At 38.0% G+C, this 25,791-nt stretch overlaps 1 pseudogene across 1 annotated transcript; it reads right to left on the bottom strand.

Annotated features, from left to right (window-relative positions):
* Nucleotides 1-10,125: 10,125 nt before the first annotated feature.
* On the bottom strand, nt 10,126-11,336 carry LOC309822890 (lupus La protein homolog; annotated as a pseudogene). Its single transcript has one exon. The product of its transcript is annotated as a lupus La protein homolog (transcript).
* Nucleotides 11,337-25,791: the final 14,455 nt, after the last annotated feature.

Below are 25,791 nucleotides of genomic sequence, written 5' to 3'. Positions count from 1 at the left end.
ATATTAATACATGAACAAATTTGAACATAATAAAAATAAATATTAACAATTATACTTACTATTAGTGAGAGTAATGCTATTTTTAAGTTAGAAAGCGGAGAAAAAGAGTGGTAAGTTACTCAGCAGGTAGGAGAAAGTTGAAACTGATGATATTAATGGAAAAAGAGAAGCAGCAAGCTAATTTGCACCACAGAACCCCAGAAAGGACCTTTCTATTAGGCCAAGATAGGAAATGAAATTCAAGTAGACTATATGGCTTGACAGTGATTGGCTACACAGTCCACACTACACAAACACAGTGCATGAATGCACTGACTACTGATCTAATCCCATATTATATTATACCTATATAAAAAGAAGGGAACTCTGTGTAACGAATCACTGTCAATAGTTAGGGGGTCAATAAATTATATAATAAATTGAAAAAATAAATAGTGTAAGCATGTCATTTAGAGATACAGAGACAATCACACAGCTAAAGTGTTGAAAGTCGTTGCCTCTGGGGAATGTAAGTGGAAGGATTTAGGGGGAAAGATAGGGTGCTATTTTTATCATTAAGCTTAAAGTATTATTTGAATTTTTAAACTATATGTATGAGTCATTTCTGAAGACAAATAAATTGAAATAAAGAGAAAAAAAAGGTTAAGCTAAATGTAGAGAGAGAATGATGCACCTTTTCTTTAAGTAAGTTTAGAAAGAGCTGTGTGCTGGGCAAGTTACTTCTTTAGAGGTACAACTAGTCTTTTGTACAGGAATTTGGTAGTACACACTGTTTAACATACTTAACTAAGATTTAAGATAACAATGATTAGTTCCTTGATTGTGCTTTTAGAGATGTTAAAATTTTTTGTAACCAATTGGCTTCCAGGATACTTCTCTACCCATCCCCATCCCCAATATAAAAATGATTCACTAGCATATCTTCCCAGATATCTTAGAAGAAGAGCAGGGAAGGAAAACAGTGAAAAGACCAGGCATTAAGTCTAAAAAATAATAATCCTCATACTTCACCCTATCATACAGATACAGATACACTCTCACACATCACACGTCACCTCCGCACTCCACCCTCCACCCCCAACGATTAAACACTGGGACCTCCCATTGATCTGAAACTACCTTACAGCCCAGAACAATACCAGGTCATCGTTTTGCAATCAAAATTCTCCAGTGCTTGAGAAACTGTTTGTATTTAATATAGTCAACTATGGCCCATATGGGGCCTCAGAGGGCAGCTAGAATCAATACAACGTTATACGTTCTTGACCTTTAAAATGTGTTCTCATCTCTTCTTCCAATGGGCATATCCTTTCCTAAATTATTGCCTTGGAATCTTGAACATTCACTTGAAAGAGACTGTTTCTAAATTTAAATTAAGCAGCATCCAAGGCACTCCTTTCTATTTTCTGATTAATAAAAATACTCACACGTTTAAGTTGGACAGTAGCTGAGGAATGCTGCATTTTGAATATCACCATAGTACCTACCCATGGCAGGATCTCAGAACTTGGTCGTGGTCACTCAGATATTTAGTGATAAATTCAGGCATGGGACCTAGTTTGGGATTATTGTCACTATACTGGCTGCCTCTCAGGAGAGAATTTGTAGCATGAATTCAACACAGGTAAGAGAACTGCAAATAGAATCTATGTCATCCATTATTTCAGCCTGTTTCATAAAAAAAAATTCTCTTTCATTTTTCTCTGTCTTTTTAAGGGAAGGTTTACCTTGATTCACCATTTTTTTTTCTTCCCAAGCACTCGCATTCTATTTGTTGGGTGGATCTCTCTTCCCTTTATTTCCACTTGACCTATATTTCTAGATTCCTTGAATTACCTTTAATTATCTTTCAGTTTCCATCCCTTGTTTGTATTTGATTTTCATTGTTGGTACTAATTTTAAAACAAAATTAGTCTTGGATCACTAGAAGTCTAACACAGGTAGTTTCTGCCCTGAACTTCTTTTCTGACCTACTGATACTGCTCTGTAAAGTAGAGGCTGCCAAGAATAGGAATGGGAGCTTGCAAAGTGTTCAGAGGAATTTAAGAAACATATTTTTTCTCACATCTGGGGAGCTCATTACTTCATCTTTCTTAATGAAAATGATGATGATGATGATAATGACAAGAAGAGTGATTGGTAATGTGATAATCATGAAGATAACAGCAAGTAGAAACTGCTGTGATAGTAGTAGTATTACTACTATTGCAGTATTGTAGTAGCAGTGGTGGCGGTAGTAGTAGTAGTGCTAGTGGTGGTAGTAGTGATAGTAGTAGTACTACTAGTGGTGATGGTGGTGGGAGTAGTAGTGTTGGTGGTGGTGGTAGTAGTAGTAACAGTAGTGCTAGTGGCAGTAGTAGTACTACTACTAGTAGTATAGTGGTAGTATAGTAGTATACTAGTAGTATACTACTACTAGTAGTAGTAGTGGTGGTGATAGTAGTAGTGGTGGTGGTGGTGGTGGTGGTAGTAGTACTAATGGTAGTGGTGGTAACAGAAGCAACAGCAGTCCCAGCAGTAGCAAATACTCAATACTGGGCATTTGATCATGTCTTTCCCACCATCCTATAAACATCCTTTTTATTAAGTTGAGTCATACGTTAACTTGTTAATATTCAACCAATTTTGAACCACTAAATGGAATTTTATACACAGATGAGAAAGTGAAGTTTCAGGAAATTAAATAACTTATCTGAAGGTAAGTTATTAAATTAAATAACTTATCTAAATACCTGGGGAAATAACTGGCAGAATTCAGACCTTGGTATACCTGATTCAAAAATCCATGCCCTTACATTATTCTCTGTACCTTAAGTTCTCATGTTTAACAAACTTTTCTACCAAGATTTTCCATTTGTATAAAGATAGGAAGAGTTATGGCTTCCTTTTCTCCAATGTTCCCTAAAGATCCCAATCTTCTAAATGAGACTGTTTTTTGGTATATCATACATCAAGTTGTATTTAATAAATGTTTAAAATGGGAAATCCATGTCATTCATTTTTATGTGCTTCAAGATACCTATGGAACACCACAATAAGTGGTCACAGAATCGGACTGGATTAGATGACTGGGAAAACTAAATTCCTCCTAAGGTCCACCTGTTGGAAAGTTGTGTTGCTAATATTCAGTGAGTTGCTCCCCACATCTCAAATAAGGTGAGTAGACAGTGTTAATGTCACAGTAGTAAATGTGTACAGTCTATACATTTTGTTTTGATATGTAACAATGGCAAGTAATATAATCTGCTCACTTTGGTAAGATACTGGTTTCATTTTTGTAATTAAACATTTTTTTGTTGTTGTTTCCTTGCTTATTTTGTTACCAGTGACGAGTTATGAGGTTTGGGAATTTTCACAGAGAAAGAAACAGTTCCCAAGAGGGCAGTCAAGTTCAAGTAAAGTAAGAAAGATGAAGTTCATCTGTCCACAGCAAAGCAGCACAGAATTCAGTCTACTTCCCCAGCTGTAAAAGGCAAACCAGCCACAGGGACACATGTAGGCAATGCAATGATTACTGTGCCTTGCTGTGCTTTTGCCAAGGGATACTAATATGATAGACAAGTATCGATCACTTAAGGTATACATAACAGCAGTATCCAGAGACATGCATGCTAGATCCCTGTCCATTTCACACATGGGAAAACTAGTACAATACAGAGTGATTAAACTCTGCAGCAGGGCTTCCCTGGTGGCGCAGTGGTTGGGAGTCCGCCTGCCGATGCAGGGGACACGGGTTCATGCCCCGGTCCAGGAGGATCCCACATGCCGCGGAGCGGCTGGGCCTGTGAGCCATGGCCGCTGGCCCTGCATGACCGGAGCCTGTGCTCCGCAACGGGAGAGGCCACAGCAGTGAGAGGCCCACGTACCGCAAAAAGACAAAAACAAAAACAAAAACTCCGCAGCAATCAGGAGAAAAGTCTAGAAGAGATCTAGAAGAGCTCCTGGTCGTAAAATAATGGTGCACGTACGCAGCCCTTCATTAGTTACATCCATTAAAATTGCTTTCAGTACACAGTCTCTGGCAGGAGATGGAAGGAAAAAGAAAAAGGCAGCCAGCAGGAAATAGAAAGGCTTCCAATTTGATGGCATTTTCTTGAAAATAAAAAGGAGTTATAATAGGCAAACTTGAAAAACAAATATACGACACAAAAAGCAATTTTCTTAGCTACTTATTTTCAGTCTTGCCCCTGTTATTTTAGTACTGAGTTAGAAAACAACTTTTTCCTTTACTCTCTACTTTTGTTTTGAGTGGGATACTAAAATCAAGGTGTTATGATGTGGTGGAGAGGAGAACCTATTGTTATAAAAACAGCATGTGGTCCTAAAAATCTAACCATTGATCACCAGGTAAAAACATACAGAGAGTGGAGTCTTATCTTGAAGTCAATCTAGTCCCAGGGCCTCACTTTCTAGGTGATGGAATTGAGGTCCAAAAAAATTAAATGATTGCTAATTATTGTGCAAGCCAGATAAATGCTGTGCATTACACGGATATTCCAAGCTGCTGGACATCAACCTAAAGAATTATTTAAAGCCATAGCTCAGAAAAGAGTCCAGGGTTACAAAAATACTCCATTCAGCACAGTTCTGCTCCTGACAGAAGCACAAAAGATGGTTTCTTGCAAATCATGGTGGTAGTTCTAATAGCTACCAACTACTGAAGCCTATGTTCTCTCCTTAAGTCACTACAGATAAATCATATCCTGAACCTAATTAAAATGTTGACTTCTCTACCTTTTGAGGTAGTCATATGGTTATGTTTAGTGTCCTAGGAACCAGATGCTAGGTGAACAAAGATGAATAATCAATCCTTGGTCCTTAATCTCAAAGAATCCATGCTATGATCTGAAGACAGATTGTTATAATACAGTGAATTATGGGAGCTGAAAAGAGAGCAGTAACCTAGCCTGAAGAGAGGGGGCAGATGACAAAAGCTACACAATAGCTTTTCCTTTGTCTTAAATTCACCTGTTAGAAGCTTCAAGAAGCTAGTTCTAACATTGGCTAGTTTGAACCCATCTACGTTCTCCCTAAGTAAAGTCCTCATTATTTAACAAGCCAAGATTATTTAACCCCACGCAAGTGTCATAGTCTTTAAAATCGATCCTCACATATCAGAGATTGCCAATTCTGGAGAGCCAGAGGTTTGTTTCAAAATTCTTACCTGTTCTCTGAGTGGGCCTCACAGAGGTAAGGATAGGTTAAATATTTCCCTATAAGACAGAGAGCTGTATACCTTTATAATAAAGATGAGAAAAAGTCTTTCCCTTACATGGTTTCAAAAAGCCTTTAATTGCACCCTCTTAGTAAGTTGGAGGGTTTTTCTAAACCTACTGACAATGAGGCTAAGACAGATGTGTAAGACATATAAATTATGTAGAAATCTGACCATATTTTAATCATTCTTTTGATTACCTGTTTGTTTTTCTTCACTGCACCTTTATACTAAACGTTACAGTCAGGATGGGAACACAAGACACACTCAAAATACAGACCCAGCATTTTAGATGTGCTTTATAGAAGAAGGATGGAGAAGAGAATGACAAAGCTCACAAGTGATCTATTCAAATATTTAAATGTTGAATGCACCGTGATTGACATTTCATCTAGTCTAAAGACTTTAGTCCCAAATTCCACTGCCTTTCACCAAAAGGAATCAATTCACAAAATGTTCAATGTGTTCTCAGGATACCTGCAACTCTATCACAAAGCCCCGTCGGCAGAAAGGTCACCTACTACAGGCATCATGCAAAAACCTGCTTTCGTTATGAATTAAGTTTGAATATATGAAATCATTTCTTTTAAAGAAAAGAAAAGAAACTCCCTGTTGATTGAGATTTCATCGAGAATGGCCTAAATGTTGCAGAGTACTATTCTTAGGCATATTCTTTCATTGGGCTTTTCTTTGAAAAAATAAATTATCGCTACATCAGGTATGGCCTCAAGATATGTGTGGATAACTACTTTTATTGAAAGCTTAATACATACCAGATTCTGAGCAAAGCACTTGCTTTATATGCTTTTTCTCATTTAGTCCTCTCTAGAATATTATAAGGGAAAGTTTTCTTACGTCCATTTTATCGGTGAAGAGACCAAGATTTAGGAAGGCTAAGCAACTTGTCCCAGGTCAAATATTCAATGGCTCTTTGGAGGTGGAGGGATGATTTCAAACAAGCCATCTGACTCTAAAAGACAGTGTTTGTAATATCCTCTTGCAGTCATGAAAATAAAGAGGAAAACCTCCTTCCTAGTAATATCGTCATGAATGACTGATTTTGAATGATCAAAGGAAGCCCAGAGATGATTTTAACCAATGTCCTCATTTTACAGATAAGAAACTGCCTTTAAACTTCCCTTTTTATCTGTATGGACATAACATAAATTATAAGAATCTATATGTCTGGTATGGTAAAAGTTTATTTCAATAAATACTGTATTTTTAATGAAGTATAGTTGATTTACAATGTTGTATTAGTTTCAGGTGTACAGCACAGTGATTCAGTTATACATATTCTGTTTCAGATTCTTGTCCCATATAGGTTATTACAAAATATTGAGTATAATTCCCTGTGCTATACAGTAGGTCCTTGTTGGTTAACTATTTTATATATAGTAGTGTGTATATGTTAATCCCAACCTAAATACTCTTGCTTTAAAAAAATTCAAATATGAAAAAAAATACAGTAGCTTCCTAGGAAAACAGCTATTTATACTGCTCTGTGGCCTCTTCCAAGCTTTACATATAACAAACAATGCACACAATGGATAGGATCACATCATCACACTGTGTATTACTTTTCTCACAGTATATTGTTTTTCATGTACCTGGATAGTCTGCACATTCATCATTTTAATGGCTATGTAATATTCCATCAAGCAGATGAAACATAAAACCAATTCACTGTTTTTATAAAACATCTGACTTTATTTACTAAATGCAAACTAAGTTTGTGTGAGCACGTATTAGAAATTGCTAGACACATTTTCAATGAAAAAAACCATTGCAGGAATAGGCAGATTGTTATCTATGTTCCACAAACCAGATTTGAGAGAAATGTTTTAATGAAATGCATAGAGATTTATTTATTCTGATTTGAGATTTTGAGGTATGGAATAGCAATTCTATGTCTGTCATTTGTAATACAGATTATTGTTATTATGATTATATATGAAGCTTTGTGAATGCACCCTGCACTTTATGAATATATCATAGAGATAAAGCAGGACTCTGCCCCCAATGCTTATGAAAAAAGAAAAAAATGGGTAAAGTACAGATAATTGTGAACATTGAACAGAGATGCATATTAGTAGATGAAGACTTCACAGAAAATGTAAGATTTGAGAATGATTTTAAATGGGAAAGGAAAGACCCTAGATAAAAAATAAATTTATAGTGATGACATCTCTAGGTTTATTTTTAACCAGCTGACAGACTTCATTGACTGCTTCTCTCAAGCACATAATTTAACTTCTGTAATTCTCTATTATCTGAGAGGAGCTTATCTACCTTTTGTGGACAGTTTAACTCTCAGAGGACTAGCTTTTCTGTTTATTTATCCCCAATTAGACTTGTTTCTACCTTCCCTGAGATATTAGCACCTGTCATGTTGAAGTCAACTTTTGCTTAAGGTATGTATCCTGTATTAATCCTTTATAGAATACATTTCATTTTACACTTTATTAAATTCAAAAGATCAAGGGAATAAGGAGGAGGTTTGATGGCAGTGTAGCCACTAGGATTGAGTGATAGGGAAGTGTTTCATAAAGAAATTAATTGATCCAAGTACTGAAGGAAAATTAGGATATAGTAAAGCCATCAAGGGGGGATAGGGCATCTCACACAGGGAAGCATGGAACATCACGGGCATTATACATGGTGTCCATAATGTCTGGAAACATTGACAAATGTACATATAAATGTTTACAAATGAATTATTGATATTACATTAAAATACATGGCATATTCAAAAACACCACATGGTACGTTCTATGTGGCACTCCTTACTAATAGTGCAGTTAAATGGGCTGCACAAAATTACAATGAATACAGTGCATTAATGAAGTACTTCCATCAATCTTCGCATATGCATCTATGATTCATTGCTTTAGATGAATTACACCTCTGATTTTCACTGAATAAATCTTCACATTTAACGTAGCCCATAAAAAAGTAAGCCTGGGTGTTCAGAAGTAAATTAAAAAAAAAACTTATCTATGTTTCTAGATTTTATGGCAATGCTATAGGATCTGCTGGCAGTTCAGTATGGCTAGAGGGTAGGATGTACATTGAGGAGGGAAGGCAGGAAGGAAGAACATGTATTTGGAGAGGGGCCCCAGTCATTCCAGCTATCTCAGCTGTATTAGTTTCCTTTTGCTGCTATAACAAATTTACCACAAATTTAGTGGCTTAAAACAACAAAAAAACATTCTCTTATAATTCTGAAGGTTAGAAGTCCAAAATCAGATATGCTAAGTTAAAATCAAGGTGTCAGGAGTTCTGGTTCCTTCTTGAGGCTCTGAGGAGAGGCTTTTTCGGCTTCTAGTGTCTGACTATATCCCCTGTCTTATGGGCTCTTCCTCCATCTCCAAAGTTCATCATTGCAATCTATGCTTCTGTCATCACATCACCTTCTTCTCTTCTGTAGAAGTATCTCCCTCTACCTCCCTCTCATAAGAACACTTGTGATGATATCACTGGACCCACCTGGATAATCCACTATACTCCCCCATCTCTAGATCTTTCACTTAATCACACCTGCAGAATCCCTTTTGCTATATAAAATAATATATTCACAGGTTCCAGGGACCAGGAAGTGAGCATCTTGGTAGTGGGGGGGGGGGGGCATTATTCAGTCTACCACACCAGCAAAGTTCCTTCTAGACCAATCAGCCCCCCGAAAACTGCCAGATAACTTCAGCCACATGAGTGAAATCAGCTGATCCCAGCAAGATCAGAACTGCCCAGTTTAGCCCAAGCTAAATTACCCACCAGCAGGATACTGAGCTAAAAATATATGATTGTTGTTTTAAGCTACTATGTTTTGAAGAGGTTTGCTATGTTCAACAGGTAAAAAAAAAAAAAATCAATCTGCAAAATTTCTGTATGAGGAAACTATGGGTTCATCCAGGTGGCCATATTGGCAAGTAAAATTATGGATTTTGACTTGAGCTAGAAATTCAGGGTCACCTAACTGAATTTTAAACCAACAAGCAAAATGCACAGACTTGATTCCTATACTATGAGGTCATATTGGTAGCACCATGCTTACCATCCAATGGGGAGAGCATAGGACTTTGAGATTCTCCTATTCATAAACACTTAATTATAATTTCTCTTTTTTGAAAGGGTAAGTCTAATACTTTTAGAAAAATGCATTTCTCAGTAGGGATTCTAGTTTCAGCTTTTGTCTTCCAACTCAGAGCCCTGCCTTGAGAAGTTGTTGTGAGGACACAGTGAGGTAAAGTATACAAAAACCTACAACAGAGCCAGACACTCAGGAAAATGCCCATGGGTGTTATCTATTATTATTACCATCTCTTCACAGGGCCTGCACACAGTTAAGGACTCATCATCACCCAAGAAACCATGGGTTACTTCTACTGAGTAAGCCATAGGAGTGCCTTGACTTTCTAAAACCAACAGGAAGTCTTCTTATTTCATCTTTGCTGTGAGACCTTTCTTTGTGAAATGCTAATTCTACAAAGACTAGAATAGGTGAAAAAGAAATGAACTAGGTTTCTAGTCTTAGATCTGCTGCAAACCGTGTCATTTTATTTTTTTTAATTTAAAAAAAAATTTTTTATATAAACTAATTTTATTTTTATGCAGTATACATTTTATTACTTTGTATTAATACATCCTCATATTACAAAGGCAATTTAGTGGAAGAATGTTTCTTTTGATATTTGAATAATCTGAAAGAACACAAACAGAATTATACATTAAAAAATACTCATTTGGATAACAATAACAACAACAAAAAAAGACAAGTTAAACAACAAAAAAAATTTTCCTTTCTTACAGGTGGACATTGAAGTGGACCTCATTTGGTTTTCTTTTTAAAAGCCTCCAAAGACAAAAGCAGCTTAAAATCTAATTAAAATGAATAAAAAATGTTTACTAAATTATTGGTCACCAGCACCATTTTCTGTTGTTTTGATGCAGGTTCTTCTTTGTCTGTTTCTTCTCTTGTGCTCTTTTTACTGGTCTAGATGCACCATTTTCATCATGTTCATTATCACTATCAAATTTAGTTTTCTTGCCCTGAAACTGTACTTTTCCTTTAGCAGACCCAGTCTGGGCAGCTTTATTTCCCTTTCCTTTTCCTTTAAATCTGCGACCTTTTGACTTCCATTTGTTTAGGGATTCTTGTTGATCTTCTATTATTTTTTTCAATGCTTCTTTTTCCACATCTCCTTCTAGTACTTTCCAGGTGACCTCTTTGTTCCTTAATTGTAGGTTACCATTATTTGCGTCTTTTGCTTTATCCAGTGTTTCCTTAGCTTTTTCGTTAAACAGAATTATTCCCTCTTTGGCTCCTCTGACAAAGTCTATCCATTTTATTTCACCATGATTTGAGAAAAGGATATGCAAATCTTCTCTACATGTCTGATCATCTAAGTCCCCCGAGAATTTCAGCAAGCAGCTAATCTTTTCTTCTAGAGATTTCATTTCAGCATTTTCTGCTAACTTTTGTTTTTCTTCTTGCTCTTGTTTAGCTCATAATTTAGCATCTATTTTATTTTGCTTTCTTTCTTCATTTTTTTTTTGCAAAGTAATCTTCCTTGAAAAGTATTAGCAGGTCTGTGTCTTTGTACTTCTGGCCAGGGGCCTCGACAAACTTAGCAGATTCAATGGTATCAAATACAGCAAATATTGATCCCTTAAATGCTTTGTGCAATGTTCTTTTCATCTGAATATTTAGTACCTGACCTTTATCTTCCAACCATTCTTTTATGTCATCAAGGGTTGCATCAACTGGGAAGCCTTTAATATAAACAGATCTGTTTTTTACATCATTTTTATACTCATCAGTCACTTCAGGGAGGGGTTTGCTTGGAGATCTTCTAATTTTAGTTTTATCTTCACTTATTTCCATGAGTTCCACCTTTGATTTGCTCAATGCTTCTACTACTACATTAAAGTCTGTTGTCAGACAGTTTAACCTATTAAATTTTATCATTATCTCCAAAGGTACCCAGCCTTCATCCAGTTTGATCTGTTCCTTTAAAAATTTGTCACGTGGCAAATTGAAGTCACCAAAATAATACTCGATTTGATGACAGATTTTGACCTCCAGAGCAGTCATTTTTTCATTATCACCATTTTCTGCCATCCTGGCTATCTTTAAGTTCCCGGTCCCACAGAGACATGCCACAGGTCACTAACAGTGACAGCAACGTCTCCTCTCCCCAGCGCCTGGAGGCTTGCCCAACGCACCTAAAGAAGATGGGGGTCGTCCCGGCAACCCTTGCAGCCAGGGTAGGTGGGGCTTCGGGTCTTACTGTGTCATTTTAAACAAGTCACTTAACCTCTCTGTGCCTCACTTTCCCTGTGTTCTAATATTTATTTAGTCAGCTTCGGGGAGCAATTGTAGGTATCAGCTGAACCAATTAATCAATCAGATGAACTGAGCACTAATGATGGCCTTGGCAATGTGCTAGCTATCTTGAAAACTTAGAAGTAAGTTATTGCCAGTCCCAGCTTTATAAGCTGTACCCTTTGTCTTAGTCCACTAGAGCTGCTCTAACAGAATACCATGGACTGGGTGGTTTATAAACAACAAAAATTTATTTCTTACAGTTCTGGAGGCTGTGAAGTCCAAGATCAAGGTGCTGGCAGATCCAGTGTCTGGTGTGGGCTCACTTCCTGGTTTATAGACCCTTATTTTTACTGTGTCCTCACATGGCAGAAGGGGTGAGGGATCTCTCTTATAAAGTTACTAATCCCATTTATGAAAGGCTCAGTCCTCATGACCTAATCACCTCTGAAAGGCACCCCCTCCAAATACCACCACATAGGCGATATAGGTTTCAACATGTGAGTTTTGGAAAGACATAAGCACCCCCTTTCATGCATATACAAGGGATTCCTGTTCCTGGATTAATGATACTACTCTAGAAAAAATAAAATGTACCTTCCAAGTTCTGTGTACATAACCATAAACACAGATATTATTTTAAGGTTTGCATTTAATATTGAAAAATCATGCAAAAATATGACAGAGAACACATGTATAAATTGTCCTTCTTCAAATTTACAAGAATTAGAGTAAAGGGGTTAAAAAAATTCCTCTCAACTCTCAAACGCAAAGAGGATGGGAGTGGAAACAACTATAGTTAAGACACATCAAGAAAATTTTTGAAGCTGAAAGCAGATGGACAATTCTTTATGACTTTGCAGATGAAAGAAGAGTAAGAATCTTTATGATGGAAGCCAAGAAACAAGTGGTTTCTTGTCACAGAACCCAGTAAAATTCCTGGAATTATAAGTAGCATATATCTCAAGATTCAGTGGGGATCAAGATGTAAAGATTGGTTGAATGCTTGCATCTAGTTAGATCCTTAGATCTGTATAGCATGACAAATAACACTCCCTCCTAGTCTTTCATATGCATACACAGACACATAGCAGAAAAAGACAAGTCACTTATTCTCTGGAGTGTTTGAATAAGAGGGCTTCCCTAAGAACAGTGGTTCTCAACCAGGTTCAGTTTGCCTCCAAGGGAAGATGGTTTTTGTCCCCAGTTGGGGGGTGGGGGTGATGTTATTGGCATCTAGTGGGTAGATGTCAGAGATGCTGCTAACATCCTACAATTACAGGATGGTCCAAACAACAAAGAATTATTCAATCCTAAGCATCAATAATGCAGAGGTTCAGAAATCCTGCTCTAGAATATCAGAAAAAGTTGAGGGTGGGATGAAATATTAAAACCAGAAGAATTAAATGTGTATCTACACACTAAATGGTGAGAGCTATGTCTTGAATTATGAGTCTCCTTTATCCTCTTTACTCACCTAGCTCAGTTCTAAGAAACCTGACAATTTGCTTTATAACCTCCAGGCAGGTGATCAGAGGCTTCCTTTCTTGGGAAAACACTGTCTAGAAGAAAAGACCTGTGGATTCCAATAGCAGGAGCCTCCCTCCAGCTGACCACTCTAAAGTAAAGCCTGCCATCTTCAATCAGAGTTGTGACACACTGTGCTTAAATATAAATGGACAGGAAAGGATCAGCAGACATTGAGAAGAGTTATGACCTGAATGATATAGACCAAAACAGAGGAAGGAAGGGAGGGAGGGAGGGAGGGAGGGAGGAAGGAAGGATAGGGAGGGAGGGAGGGAAAGAGGAAAGAAAGAAAGGAAGGAAGAAAGAAAGGAGGGAGGGAGGGAGGAAGGAAGGAAGGAAGGAAAGAAAGGAAGGAAGGAAGGAAGGAAGGAAGGAAGGAAGGAAGGAAGGAAGGAAGGAAGGAAGGAAGCAAAACAAGAAAAAGAAAAGAAAGAAAAAAAAAAGAAACTTGAAGGAAACAGAGATAAGGCAGGAAGTAAAAGGAAAAACATGCTTAATATCGTCACAGATGTTAGTCAGGCTATGAAATAGGAAAAAGATGCTATAAGAAAGGCATATTAAGATAACCAAGAAAAGGAACTCTAAACATTCATAGATAATATGAAGGAAATTTCCTAGGAAGATTAAAGACAGTGAGGTTTGTGATACTACCACAAACATTCACCAGGGCTTGCTCTTGTGAACTGGCAGTTGCTGGTTTTGTCTTATTTTCTCCATAAATATTCCACAAAGTATGTCACACAAATAATTCATACAAATACTCTGTATAAATCATACTAATAAAATGTAGATGGGCAGCAAATAAACGGAAAGAAAATCAGTTCAAAGGAAAATAAAAATACTTTTGACCATAAATCAACAGAGAGGTTATAGTTTGACTTCAAACCTACTTCAGTAAATTTGTTAAAAAATGAATGAAAGGGTAGTGATATAAATCACCCTTGTTTGTGAAAACACAGTGACAGGGAGTTTCTCTTCTATTTTTTCTTATTATATTTACTTAGAAAAATATCAGAAATCCCAGTTACCATAGCTTTTTGATTGGCATAGGGCTGAATAATAAAAACTTGTCTGGGGTAGTTAAAATCTGCTTTACTTTACACTGATTCCTTTCTCATGCAGCTTTTCAGGTCAGCTGTGACATACAGCAAGCTACCCCTCTACCGAGATGTTTCCTTCAGGTTAGTGTTGGACATCATAGTTCTTACAAAGCTCTCATAAAGGGGTTATGATACATACATACCTCCATTTGTCTGATGCTTTTATTAGATGAGGGCCATCTACTACTAACCTTAGACATTCTCAAGGAGCCAGTAAGTTTGAAAAAGACTGCTGTTAAGGACCGATTTTATTAATAATGAACCTAAGCTCTGTACTTCAGTAATACTTTTCTTCTAAGAGTCCTGAACTATCAATACTTTGTGATTTAAATGAATTAAGGCCTATAAGACCGTTCGAGCTAGAGAAGACATGTTTTTGAAGTAGAAGATCTAAGAAAGAGAGATATAGAGTTAGTTTTACATTTAAAAAGTGAAATGAAAAATCACCATCCCTAGACCACCACCCCGCACGGCCCGTGGTCGTATAGTGAGGGTACAGAGCTGAGGGGAGGGCCCCTTCCTGTCTTCTTGTCCCAGCCCTCCTCCAGCCCCTCAGCTTCCCAGACCCTCATGCAGCTGGTTGTAATTTCTTCCAGGAGCTCTTTTACTGTCTACCTTTCGGGATTTAAAAAAAAAAAAAAAAATCAAAAACTTAAAAGACACACACACACACACAAGTTTAAAAAAGCAAAGTGCAGAGAGAGGAAGCAGTGACATTTTTTTTTTTTTTTTGGTAATTATGCTTTTTTTTTTAATTTTTAGTATTTTTCAGTTTCTACTGTGGGTCAGCTATTGATATTTCATCAGGATAACCATTTCTTTGCTGAGTTCAGGTGACTGAAAGAGAGCCACACCCTCAAAACAAAACACACAAAACCACAGAATCACCTTTAATCTAACTTTTTATACAATGTCTCAGTTTCCCGTAACTTTGCACACAAGCTTCTGTGTTGAGTTGAATTGTACCTGCTTTTTTTATTTGCAGAGAGTGTGACTATTGAACTTGAAACGTTTTAAAAAGAATCACCTTTCTTCCCTTTTCTCTCATTTATTGTGTTATGTCCCACCTTGCTCTCTATACCCCTCTTCTCTTTTCCCTGGTTCCTCCTTCCTCTGCTTCCTCCATAGTCTTTTTCTTTTCCTATCTTACCAACAGTCTCATATTCTCAGACCTCGAACCAAACATGATGGGGGTCTTTCTGTATGAATCCGAACAAATCACTGAATCAATGTGGGGTTGGAATTAGGAGAGGGGCTCCCTTTCTACTTGACTTTGTTTAATCCACTTGGGAAGGTGGCTACATAATCCTTTCCTTCTGCTAAGCTCCCTCTTCTGCCCACAGTCCCATTTGTTAGGGGAGAAAGCAGTGTGCCACTATGAGTTCTGGCTTCCCCTTTCTCCCCACTGTGTCCTATTTGGATATGACGCTCAGGCCAAGTGGCCTTCCCATTCTCAGCGATGGGAGAAAGAGGTCTCAGATCCTTTTAGTCTCCCTGCTCTGATCCTTAAGCCTTGGGATTTGATAGAGTACACAATGACTAATGCATAATACCTTGGAATCAGAGTACCATTGCTTTTGGAAAAAAGATCTCCACCACTTTAGTCTGAGCAGAAAGAATTCTCTCTCTAGTTCAGGGGTAGGCAAACTATAGTGGGCCAAATCTGGCTGAGGCCTTGTGATGGTTGACTTTATGTGTCCACCTGAAGGATGTTTTGGGATTAGATTTATATTAGAATCAGTGGAGGCTGAGTAAAGCAGATCACCCTCCACAGTGTGGGTGGGTCTCATATATTGTTCTGAATAGAACAAAAAGCAGGAGGGAAGTTCTGCAGCAGATGGCCTTCAGGCTTGAGATGCACTTTGGCTCTTTTCTCACGGTCTCCAACCTGACAGCTCGAGGACTTGAACTGCAGCTTCAACCTCTCCCTGGAGCTCTGGCCTGCTGGTCTACCCTGCAGATTTTGGACTTGCCAGCCTCCATAATTGTATGAGTCAATTCCTTAACATCTCTTTCTGTATATGGACACATCCTAGTGGTTCTGTTTCTCTGAAGAACCCTGGATAGTAAAGACCTGTTTTTGTAAATAGAATGTTATTGGAAGACAGCCATGTCCATTCATCCACGTATGGTCTGTATAGCTGCAGGGTTGAGTAACTGCAACAGAGACACTGAATGACCCACAAAGCTGAAAATATTTACTATCTGGCCCTTTACAGAAAAAGGTTGCCAACCTTCGCTCCAGCTGATGCCCTATCTCTCTTCCCACTAAGAAAACATTGCATGATTGGAAGCTTCTCCTGCCACCCCGGGCTGCTAGCTTTCCCTTATTCATTTTGCCTCAGTACTCAGCATGCCTGCCTCTATTTGAGCACTTAGGATATAAACGTATCCATCTCTGTGTCTCACACAAGAGGGTGAGCTCCTAGAGGTCCAGGGCTGTCTTACTGTTTTATTTATTTTTGTTTTGAATTTTGTTCATGTTCAGAATCCAATAGATATCTCTTGAGGAAATAAATTACTAAAACAACAGTAGATGACATTTGCTAACTGAGCCCCTGTGATGTGCCTATCTCTATGTTAAGCTATTTACATACATTATCTCACTGAATTCAGGCAACAGCTCCGTAATTATCCCCATTTTGCACATGTAGAAACTGAGACCCAGGGAGGATGTGGCTTGCCCATGGTTATACAGCCAGGAAAGTGCCGATGTGGGATTTGAGTGCCAACAATCTGACTCCCAAGCCCAGACTCTGATCTATCAACCCCTCCTCAATACAATGAATAAAGCTGCAGCTCTGGGCCCATCTTAGACTTGCTGTTTCTGTGATGTCTGAAAGCTATTATTTTAACAAAATCAGTGTACAATATATTTTAAAGTTCAGGGTGCCTGATTAGTCATATATATATATATATATATATATATATATATATATATATATATATATATATACACACATACATATATATATATATTTTTTTTTGTAAAACAGGCAATCTATTAGCTTTCATCTTTATAAAAAAACTACAGTAAAAAAAATATTTAAAAGGAAATCGAAAACATCCACTTTGATGCCGTTGCTAGGATCCCCTTTTTTTATTATGCAGCACAGCGTCTGTGCCCTGTGATCTGGGGACCTCCAGTGTCTCTCAGGCATAGCTGATGATCACAGGTGCCTCATGAATGGAAAAGACCCAGCAAGAATACAAACGATCACAAGCCTCCTTTCTTTTCTTTCTGCTTTATGACACCGTGGTGCTGCAAACAAAGCACGCGAAAAGTTATTTACTTTTTGTTTCAGGTATATTCATTTGCTTTCAGCACATCAGAAAAATCTTCTGATCACTGGACTCATCAGACATGGGAAAAGGCATTTACAGTACCACGTGAGCCAGCTGATGGTCCTGAAATTTCTGGGGGATGCTCTTACAGTAATAAGGAATTACCAGATCACATAAAAGCATTTATACCAATGCATGAAAGGATTATACAATAGGATAGCTTCTTTATGTGGCCCTTAGTCTGCTGCTGTTATTGTGGTGGGAGGCACTGGGTAGACACCTGGGGGAATGCACACAACCTTCTTGGAGACTATGTAATACAGTCACTAATGCTAATTCCCACCTACCTTTAGGGCAAGCTCTTCAAAGGCTGGTGGCAGCAACAAGATGATTCACAAGACCTAGCGCAGAAATAGCAGTAGTGACTATGTCCTGCTGAGCATTCTAGGAAGTCCCTATGATAGTCTCTTTACATATATTTCCTGCAATCTAAGAAGAAGGGAATCTCTAATTCAAGGAAATTCTATCATCCATTATACAAATGCATAGTTGAGATTCAATGACTGAACGATTCTTCTGAGACCACACAGCTAATAAATGGAGGAAATGGGATATGAACTCGATTCTGTCCATTTCCTAAGCTTGTACTCATTTCACTATTCACCGTATTCCAGAAAGGAAGAAACTGTCAAGCTCTGTTTCCTGGAAACAGAAGACATTGTAGGATTGACAAATGAATATGTTTGATGCTTCATGGTGATCTCTTCCCAAAGCCTAAGGTTTTGAAGGGATAAAAAATCTGTCTAGTCCTCTATATACCCCAAATATCCTAAAAGCAAAAGGTTACTGGATTACCAGAGTCAAGGACTTATCTTTTAACTTTCTCTTCTGGAGATAGTTTACAGCTCAGATAAGGAGAAATTGTTTTCTGCCCGGGGAAGTCTAAAGAAAGGACCAAAGGTATCCAATTTAGAGGTATAATTTGAACAGCTATAGAGAGAACAGAAAAACAAAACAAAAACATGGAATGGTAGCAAGAAAAGTTCCTAGTCTCAGTTTCTTTACTTACTATATACCTCTGGAACTTTCTGAGCATCTATATTTCGTATTGTACAATGAAAATGAAAATAATACTACTGGCTCACAAGATGGTTAATAAGTGAGATGTGATAGTATAATTTGATAACAATAAAGTGTAATACAAATGTTAGTTACTGCTATTTTAATTTTGATACCATTTTATTGTATTAGTATAACATCTGTCTTATGGCTAGGCACGGAAGTGTCAAGGAGACCAAAGAGAGCAGAGTTGACGAAGAAAACATTGCTTTAGAAGAATATAAAATTGTAACTCATCTCATTAACAACTTAAATAATGTCATTAATTTGTTTTTCCATAAACCAGATTGATGTGGCAAATAACACATTTCACCAGGAAAATATCACTAACTTCCTGAGTCTGAAACAGTGCCATGAATGTTCAGCATTGCTATGGTCTCTTGAAAAAAAGTATATTATTTATGAAATGCTCTTTAAGCAGAGAAGAATATCATTAGCATTTTTATACCGGGGTTTCCTGCTCCTCTCAAAAGAAATACATATTCTTTGAAGCATGTTTCTAGAAAATACTTCCAATGTAAATAGAATTTTAGGTTTGTTTCTTTTCAGTACCCCTTTCTACTGTTCTCTGATGGAAAGCTCTAAAAGATAATCCTTTTAAGTTGAAAAAAGATATTCCCTGAGAAAGCAAAGCTTTCTCTAGTAAAAGCTTTAATTTAAGACAGGAAACTGTTGCTTTCCTAGGTAAGTTTTAGAGAGAGCTAAAGCACACATTCATTTGGAACATGGATGTGGTTCTTTATATATGGGGCTTTGTCTCAGATAGAATGTACTCTTGGGCTGGCCTCGATCTACTAATTCTTAGATTCAGAGTGTCTCAGAATTTTAGAATCTACTGCTCAGCGGACTTAGAGGCCACACTGTTCTTTCTTTCATCTGAAATTTAAACTCCCTCTATAGTATCTGACCAGTGACTGGCCAATTTATGCTCAAACTCACCCAGAGATAGGACACTGGTCCGTACATGTATCCATTCATTCATTCTAGATGCACCCTTTGCCACATACCTAACATTAATGTGAGACTATAGGGAATACAAAATAAGGAGAGGATATGTTCTTTGAATTAAGGTCAGTTGGCTTCTAGTTCCATATAAACAATTAAAAACGACTCAAAGACTTCCTTCAATTTCATGTGATTTGAAATTCACATGAATATAATTCAAATAATTAGAGTGATCCTATTATTTCCTTCTAATTCAGCATACACTTAGACTTAACAATTGCCTTCTACCTGCCTACAACCATGCTTTAAGCTCTCGCATGCATTTTCTTAAGTATACCTTTCATCAGACATACTAATTTTATCTGAATAACTACAGATTATTCTGTCCCTACTTCTACACTCCCAGAAATTGTCAACACCAATGTGGTTGAGCAATATAGCAATATTTTCTCATGGTTTCTCCTGCTTTCACTGATATCTGTGCTCCTCATTCACTAAGAGGTTTACACATCATCAACATAAGATTTGGGGGCCCTATATCTGTTCCCTTCCTTACCTGCCACATCTCTCACTACAGTTTAACCCTTTCTCAATGGTCAGTCTCATCCATTGTACTCAAGCCTTCAAGTCCTCTCTAGTCACCAAGTGTTCTCTTCTGACCATCTCCTTCATGGTTCGTGACCCTTATTCTCCTCTTCCCACCATCCTGGAAGTTACTGCTTTCCCACACTTACCAAGAACCCAGCTTCCCTTCTCAAACTAGCCCCGTCCTCACTGTGACCACTTTCACTATCAAAGCTGAAGACCATTTGCCTCTCAGGAACTAAGTCGAAGTTTAGCCCCAGGGGGAGGGCCTCTGGCTCTGTTGTCAGGGATATATTTCCCAGCAATTAAATAAGACTTCAGGTGCATCATTTAACACCTTTGATCTCCCCTTTAAATTATCTTTTTACCTTTGATAACACACATACACATAATCCTTTCGCTGGAAAAAGTCTTCACTTGAACTGCCCCCTGCCCTTTAAAACTACTCAAATTCTCTCCTTTTTACATGCTTGTTTTCTGCCATCATAGCAAGGAAGTTCTCCGGAATTGCCCACAAACACAGTGGCCACTCTCAATGCCCATTCTTATTTGCTTCTGATATGCATTTTAAAGAGCTAATTACCCGTACTTATTGAACCTTTCCATTGAATTTCCCAAACAACTTTTCTTCCTCTTTTTTTCAGTCTCCCACTTCCATTTTTTCTGTCTCTTCAGTACAAAACAGAAATACTCATATGATTACAATAACCCCAGGTATTCAGCTTTTATGATTTGCATTGCATTTTACAAATAAACATGATTTCATTTGATCCACACACAACTTTAAGAGTGTGTAATATTTCCACTTACAGATGACACAATTAGGTTTCAAGGGGGTTAAGTAATTGTCTTAACATCTATGCCAAGGCTTGAGTGTATATTTTATCTTCTACCTCTACACTTTCTTCCTAGTCATTCCCATATAGTATTAAGTACCATTTATATGCTGATGAAAAAAAAAAAAAAGTTATTATCTCTAGCCCAGATCTCTGTGTTAAAGACAAAGCTTATATACAATTTGCCCAGTTGACATTTCTGCTTAATGCCTCAGGGGATCTCAACTTTATAATACTAAATTCTTGATCCTTCTCCTTTGTCTCATCTTAACTTTTTTCACACACAAGAATGCAAACTTGTTTCTTCCTCCATTTTCTCTCTCAGCAAATGTCACCACTATTTGCCCATTTGTCTGCTCAAGCCAACAACCTAGAAGTCATCTTGATTTTTTCTTTTTCTTCACTCCTCTATCCCCAATAGTTATCAAGTTTTATTAATTCTTTCTTCAAATGAAATCTGTCAGCTGTCCATTTTGCTCCATCTCTAATGCTTTCACCTTAGCTAGGATAGATTTGCAACTGATCTACCCACTTCCTTTCTTGTATTGCCCCATCTGCTCTCTATACAAAAGCCAGAATGAGGCTTTTACAAGTACAATGGATCCTATAACTTCTTTGTTTAAAGTCCCTAAATGGTTTCCATCTGGATAAGTGCATGATGTGGCCTCGATATACTTCTAATTTATCTTTTACCCTTCGTCCCTGACTCACCAGGATAGAGATGTTTCCCTTTTTTAGTTCTTGGTGTATTCTAAATTCTCCCTGGTCTCTGGGTGTACACAGGTGCTATCTCTCCTACTTCGACTTCCCAACCCCAAAACTCTTTGAATGGAAGGTCTCAGTTTAGATGTTTAGATCCTGATTGAGAAAACTTTCTTAATGTTACTCTCTAACGTAACCACTGGTCCCCATCACCGATTTTCTCTCATAGCATCCTCTTTGTTTCTTTCCTAAGGAAGTTTATAGTTATATTTTTATTATTTCATACTAGATTGTAAGTACTATGAGAGCAGGTACTATGTCTGTATTTTGTTTGCTTCTCTATGTCTAGCTTTTAGCATGACGCAGAGCACATATATGAGTTGTTTAGGGATGCAGTAACAAAGTACCAAACACTGGGTGGCTTAAACACCAGAACTGTATTGTCTCACAGTTCTGGAGGCTGAAAGTCTGAGATCAAGGTCTTGGAAGGGTTGGTTCCTTCTGAGGGCTGTGAGGAACAATGTATTCTATGCCTCTCCCCTAAGAGGTTCTTTAGCAATCTGGCATTCTTTGGCTTGCAGAAGAATCACCCTGATCCCTGCCTCCATCTTCACATGGCATTCTCCCTATGTATATATCTGTGTTTCCAATGTCTTCTTTTTATAAAGACACCAGTCAAAATTGATTAGGGTCCATCCTAATGACCTCATCTTAATTTAACTAATTACATGTGCAATGACCCTATTTCCAAATGAGGTCACACTCTGAGGTACTAGGAGTTAGAATATCAACATATACATTTTCTTGAGGGGGGAGGGGGGATACAGGTCAACACATAACAGCATATGAAGGTGTTTGATAAATACTGAAAGCTAGGAAGTAATAAAAGTAGCATTTGAACCCATGTCTGTCTATCAAACATTAAGTCCATCTTCTAACCCCTGATCTCTACAGGTCCTCTTTTCCCTCCTCTGATGATCTGCATCTTGGGTCTTAATTCTCAAATCTCATCCATGTCAAACCGAATCTGAACACAGTACTAAAACCATGATATCTAGATCTGCCTGGAACCCAGAATCAAAGATTTCCTCTAAGTAAGTCAGTAGCTCATACTCTTTATGTATTGTATTGGTCACAGTCATTGTAAGAAACAATGAAAATGATAGTAATGTATTATGTCAAGTCTTGATTTCTAAAGCTGCAGAGAGGTAGCGATTATGACTATTATTTGACAGTGTTTTCAATTATAGGAAGATGAACATAAGGGCTTTAAGACAGCTGGCCCTGCTGCTGTGCCTGAGAGGAGGCTACTGTGTAGATTGATCGCTGCCAGATTTCTCACGCTTAAAGAGCTCACGTGGACAGCTAACCAATTGTCAAATATATTTGCCTTCTGTTAATACAATGTTGCTTCACAGTCACTTTAATTGCAAAAATTCAGGGTTGACGTGCAAGTAGTCTGAACTTCTCTCTTAACCCAGGTTTTCTAGGAAACAAATCCTGTAGCTTGTATGCCACTATCAGCTGAAGAATCAAATCTCAGAGAAGCAGAAATGAGGGGAAAAGGAGCAAGGGAAGGAAGGAGGAGAAACAAGAAGAGGGACACTAGTGGGCTTGCCATCCGGACTATCTTTAGAGAGGGGACAAGAGAAGACTTCATCTCAGAGAAGGCACTCCAAGAGGAGGGTGTGAGATGCATTTTTTTGTAGGCTCCCTCCCTGACCCTGCTCTCCCTTCCAGCAAAGTTCATCCCATGGATTGGGATGAGTCACTCACTGCATTGAGTCACCTGGTCTCTCCAAGTAGCTGCCTCTAGAGCCCTAGTCTAGCTGGAGCTGACAAAGTTTGAGTTGACAAAGTTTGAGGTCTTAGCCAGTTCCACCTGGAGCTCAATAGTCTATAATGGTGAGGTTAGCTGGACTTAGAACCAAGGGAAAAGGACAAGTTGCTGCTTATCAAGAACAGTGAAGGGTCTGAGATTTTACTTAGTTAACCAGTTAGCTGCCTCATGGATGTTGGCAGAAAACATGAGACTGCTGGGACTTTATTACTGGCAGTGATAACATGAACCAGAATGCCAGCATTTGTGCATTTTCCCGAGCCTCAGTTCCCACAGGGTGACTTGAACAGGGTCAGGTTACACTTGACACACGGTAGGTTGCACTTTAGGAGAGTAACTCAAAGGTTAGGGAACGCAAGTCTTTTGTAATGGGCAATAAGCTTGCCTGACCTTTGCCCTGGAGAGAGACATATCCTTACTTATAATGGACACTAAGCAAACCTGCCTTTTGCTCTGCAGGGAGACACTGTCTCCATCTCTGGAACAAAGACAGTCAGTGTCTCTGCTCACAAGACTTGATGAATTGTGAGAGATCCACAGATAACAGTCTTCTAATACTGTGCAACCAGAAAACAAGGGAAATGTGTATCTGGGGTAGCTTATAAACTAAGTCTAGTACATCTTCCTATTTTCAGATATTTACCTTTTGCAAATGTTATGGCAAAGGACTAAAATATGTAAAAATAATCTTTTATACCCTGTTTCCTTTTGCCTTTCTCCCAAGTAATTGTAGCTTGGTTAAAACATTTTCTGAAGTTTTGATACCCCGTGTGACTATGAGAATATCTTGCTTAGTTACAGTCTTTTTCTTAGCCTAATTTTTCTATTAGCATATTTAGGTAATCAGAGCTATAGAAATTCTGAGATAAATATTACCTTCATTCTATGGCTCTAAAAACTGTACCATCTGCGTTTAAAAAGTGCTATATATGCATATGTTATGGTGGAGAAGGGTGATGTGAGAAACATAACTAAACTGCAGAAAAGAGCATAAATATCTATAATTTCATTTGTAACTAAGGATCTGAAAGCACCCTTATTCCATTTCATAGATTAGGAAAAGGAAGCTCAGGAACATTAAGAAGCGTAAATAAAGAAGGAACCCACTATTAACCCCTGAGGTTTAAATTACACCCAATTTTATGCTCTGTGCTTACAGCTCTCCTTTCTAAGGGTGTCTAACAAATAAATAAGAAAAAAAAGACATTATAAAATGAACACTCTCCACTTTTGTATTTCAGGATAGACCCTGACATCTGCATGAGATTGAAGAGAAAAATTAACACTTGGTTTTAATATCATGTACGAAATAATCTTCGAAGGATTCCTCTGTGAATTCTGTGTTGTCTTTAAGACCTGATCATTCTAAACGGCTCCTTGAAGTAATTCAGTATGAAGAGCTCTATGTCCTAGGGTGATTTGTACCAGGATGCCTTCCTGTGGGTGTCTATTGTAAATTTCCAGCTCCAACTAGCAATCTTTTTTCATAACAGATACACACTTCACTGAGTGGAGCTCAGCTATAAACATTTTATTGTCTGAGCGATTCATAGGCACCGAGACGTACAGTGTTTAGAATCCTGAGTATTGGGGATGAGGGAAAGGAAAGAAAAAGAGAGGACTCGTTGTTGTCATGTTTCCCCCCACCCCAATTTAGCACAATGCTAAAAACATATTTGAAAATCTGAAACCGTAATTTAAATCAATGGATTTTTCCCAAAATCATAAAAAAAAAAGATCTGCTTCTTAAATTAATCAATATATCACCGGATTCAGTCAACACAAAGAGGAGTCCAAGTGGTTTTGTAAAGGGTTAAATCTATGCAGCACTGTTCAGAAAGCAATCTATGTTGCTGTATTACCAGACTGAAAGCATGGAATACATTTATCTGAAAGGAGTATAAATTATACAAGTGCAGAACTGCCGTGCAAAAAAGGTAGAGACCCCTGACCCATATCTTAACCTGTATCACTATCTTCCCAAATCCCCAATCTTCTTCCTTTTCTCTGTCGTTGCCTTGGAAATGCTGTGATTCATGACCTTTCCCCACCCCCAGCTCTCCCCTGGCTGCCAATGGAAAGAAAGAAGACAAATGATTTTAATTCTTACTACTGTGCTGTCTGATGCAACTCTGCTGCCAGCTGGTCCTGCTGCAGCCCTGCTTATAGGAGCTTGGGTTCATGTGAAATTTTTACACAGAGATGACAGGGGTGAAGGAGGGAAGCCCAGCATGGAGAAAGTCTTGCTGCTCATGGAGTAAGATTAAGGTAGCATAGTAGGGCAGCAAGCATGGCACATACGGTTCTACTTC

This window comes from Grampus griseus, assembly GCF_964374135.1.
Source record: "Grampus griseus genome assembly, chromosome: 5".
In the NCBI taxonomy this organism is placed as follows: domain Eukaryota; kingdom Metazoa; phylum Chordata; class Mammalia; order Artiodactyla; family Delphinidae; genus Grampus; species Grampus griseus.
The sequence above is the reverse complement of the archived record's forward strand: the minus strand, read 5'-3'. Positions and strand labels throughout refer to the sequence as shown.